We start from the raw sequence: 4,018 nt of genomic DNA on the forward strand, positions 1-4,018 counted from the left end.
TATTACCACCCCCACGGCTGAAAGGGCAAGTATGTTTGGTGGGACGGGGATTCGAGCTCGCGACCCACAGATTGCGAGTCGAACACCCTAACCACATGGCCATGCCGGGCCTGAGAGATTAAATATAATGAAAACTGATGTACTCATTCACAGTTACTTATTTTGTCCTCTGCGACGAATACTTCTAAGTCAGCGATCACGAAGGTAGTTGTGATCACTGCATAAAAAAAGTAAAAAGTCGAGCGTTTCGTACGTGACCGTGTTAACAAAATAATTTAGTTGTGGGGGTAATTTCTGGACACCATGTAAATCTCATTTTGAAGCTTTCAATTACCTTGTTAAAAAATAAATGTTTGTATTATATTTTCTATAACTACGTGTTCATTAACTTTAATATACATAATGTCTCGCTCGCGAATACATAACTCACAATATATTCTAATAATAACATAATAACGGTATGGTGATATGCCTTTGGTATAGCTAGTGTAATGCTGCCGAAAGCAGCCAGTTCTGATGCAAAATATTCGTACAACCAGACCGTAGAGAAAACGAAGGAATATAGATCAACTTGGGAGCCCAGAACTATCCGGAAAGAGACCTGCAACAAGTCGTACCTCAGCCATGGTAAGTAAAGTGTGGCGCCTTGTAATAACCCACGAACACAAAGATCGATGGCAAGAGCTGTACACATACTTCAGACAATAGTACGCAGCATATTAAGTAGGATATTCATTTGGTAAAGCCACACAAGTCACGTGTACACAAGTTGCTTCCACTAGATATCAAGGAAGGGAAGACCAACTGTAGGAAAATGTATAAACGGTACGTAGCTGGGGAAAAATTGTAACAGGTGGTAACATTTGACAATGCGTACGTGTACCTTGATAATTGTAACAAGTCTTGTGCCATTTTCAACAAGCCAATGAGTGAAAAAATTCCCAAATGTCGCAAACCTTCTAAGAAAGGATTTGTGATCATCGCTTGATACTGTGTCAGGTCCAAATTAGGAATAAGAAGAATGGATACAAAAGTCACGGTGAACTCTTCTTACTATCAAATTAATGATCTAGAACTTGATATCACACAAATAGCGGCTTTGTAGATCAACAAGGCCAACAGAATATGAGTCCACCAAGATAAGGACTTCCAGTCATATCTCCTGTGTACATCTGTCGCATACCTCTAACAGAATGAAAAGATTATTCTTAATATTACATACGAACACACAGTGCCAACGGATATCTGCGCTATCGGACTGTTGAGATGAGTGCTGGGAAACCGTCGTCCTTGTATACGGATTATGGAGGGCCTGCAGAAAGAAATAGTGTGTATTAAACACGACAGCCTTACGATGGAGCCCCCTGTAATCAAGACTACGCTGTAAGGCTATTGTCAAGATGCAGGGTCGTCAGATAGAGCATAGTCGAGCGTGACGACACGAACTGTAATGTATGGGTGGTTACAAATTGAATCGGATGGTTATTCTGTCGTGACTTACTTGATGTAACGTGAAAAAAATCTGTAGAACATATTAAGATCTCGCATGTTTCAAACCAACATGCTTACATGACTTCAGATTCAAATACGTCATTTCAACCCCAAAACATTAGTGAGCAATAGATAAACATACTTGCCAAAATGGAAACGTAGGATCAACCACCAGATATTCATCAGTTCGAATCAGAGAATACTCAAACATAAAAGCAAAGTGCACATCGAACATTACTAGACGCGCTTCAGAAAGTTGTGATCTTCAGAAATATCTGGTGAATGAGCGAGAGAAACTAGGCACTGTTGATAGTTGAATCAGAACCTGTTTGAATAAGCAAGGATTGGGAACTTCGTCATATTTAAAATTGTTGGTCCAAAAATTATGAGCAGTGGCGTAACTACAAAAGATGCCCCCCTCCACATAAAACGTAATTTGGTCCCCTACATTTATTCCCCTTGTTGGCATTTCTTAAGTTCGTCAGGCTCTTTGGGTCCCCTTTTGGCTTCCTCCCGCGATTTTGGGGGCGTACTTAAACCACTGATTATAAATTATAACATCTGGTCCTGATGTGAGGCATAATTCTAAACAGCATGATGTTTAGTAGCTATAAAGTCTAGAACTGAAGTGTGACATAATCTTCGAACAACAGAAATTACACAATAAGACATGTTTAACAGTAGCTGTAAAACCTGAGCCTCTGCTACATGATGCAATCCTAGAACAATGCTATATAGCTGTAGAACCAAGATCTTCTGTGCAACATAATCCACGAACAATACAACCTAATACGCTTAATAGATGAAATTCTAGAGCAACAACATGTAGTGTTTGGTTGCACTTGAACCAGGACTTGATGCGTGACATACCTTTAAGGTAAACAACATGTAGTATTTGGTAGCTCTTGAACCGGGACCTGATGCGTGACACAACTTTAAAGTAATAAAATGTAACGATTGGTAGCTCTTGAACCAGGATTTGAGGTGCGATATAACTCTAAGGTAACAACATGTAATGATTGGTAGCTCTTGAACCAGGATTTGAGGCCCGGCATGGCCAGGTGGTTAGGACGCTCGACTCGCAATCTGCGGGTCGCGGGTTCGCATCCCCATCCCACCAAACATGCTCGCCCTTTCAGCCGTGGGGGCGTTATAACGTGACGGTCAATCCCACTTTTCGTTGGTAAAAGAGTAGCCCAAGAGTTGGCGGTGGGTGGTGATGACTAGCTGCCTTCCCTCTAGTCCTACACTGCTAAATTAGGGACAGCTAGCGCAGATAGCCCTCGTGTAGCTTTGCGCGACATTCAAAAACAAACAAACCAGGATTTGAGGTGTGATATAATTCTAGAGCAACATAATATTTCAGTTGCTAGAGAACCAAAATTTCTTGAAATATATTAAATAAAGAAAACGAAATACTTTCTGTTTATTATCTGTAGAATTAGGATGTGTTGAATGTTGTTAGCCTGATAAAATCAAACTATATTTTGTTTCACAGTTGCAATACTCCGGGAAACTGTATGACGTAAACAAAGTAAAACAAAAGATATGGGGCGCATCTTCACGGGGTGGGCGTTACTACAATAAATTATGTTCAGTAAAACCATACGTCGAAAATTCAGACGAGTTTTGTTTTTCTCGTTTGCGACCTCATGACCAGCAATTCCAATCTGACCTACTTTGTCTAGGAAAACAAATATGGCGTCCTTAACTTGCTACACAAATATGTGTGACGAGAAAACTTGTCATAATAAAGTACCGTGAAAAGCAGCAGTGGTGAGTCTGAAAAATTCTTACGTTGAGTTTTTTTTATAAACACACGTGTATAGTGTGCGCATGTGTTACTGTGTGGCCTCACTGAACAATATCTCTTGTGTACTAATACCATCTTAATGCAATAAATAGTTCATTCTAATCTCTATGAATTTATCCATCCAAAAACACTGTAGTATTACTCAAGAGATAAACTGTGTTGTTTGGCTATATTTGACACACATTAGGTAAGACAGAATCCAAAATATCATAATTAGCTTAGAAAACCCATTTGAACAGTTTGAACCTTGGCAATAGTGACATAATTACAAAACGAGATAGTAGTGGTGTACTTCTGAACGGACACTCTTGTGTTTGCCTTGACCAGGTCCATTTTAACAGGTTTCATAGGCAGACTTTGATCCGCGATGTGTTTTTCTGAACGGACAGTCTATCTGGAAAGATTAGACACTCTGGTGTGTCATTCTACCAAAGATTAACATATGTCTATGGAAGAACGAGTTCAGGATATTTGTTATCAGGGAAGGATCTACAGGTTTCTGATTTTCTGTGTCTTACCAAAGTAGATCCTAATCAATACAGTGACAGTCCTTAACCCCTAAACCTTTCTAATCCACGACGGTGTGGGGCCCACAATACGAACGAATTCCACAGATTTTGTACAGGCAGAGCCCGGCATGGCCAGGTGGATAAGGCGCTCGACTCACAATCTGAGGGTCGTGGGTTCGAATCCGCATACCACCAAACATGCTCG

General features: G+C 40.3%; 1 long non-coding RNA gene across 1 annotated transcript in view; it reads right to left on the minus strand.

Moving 5' to 3' along the window:
• Positions 1 to 4,018, minus strand: part of LOC111088371 — a 91,755-nt gene that overhangs the window by 61,955 nt on the left and 25,782 nt on the right. The gene's annotated exons all lie outside the window — the stretch shown is intronic.

Source organism: Limulus polyphemus, unplaced genomic scaffold (assembly GCF_000517525.1).
Source record: "Limulus polyphemus unplaced genomic scaffold, Limulus_polyphemus-2.1.2 Scaffold94, whole genome shotgun sequence".
Lineage (NCBI taxonomy): Eukaryota > Metazoa > Arthropoda > Merostomata > Xiphosura > Limulidae > Limulus > Limulus polyphemus.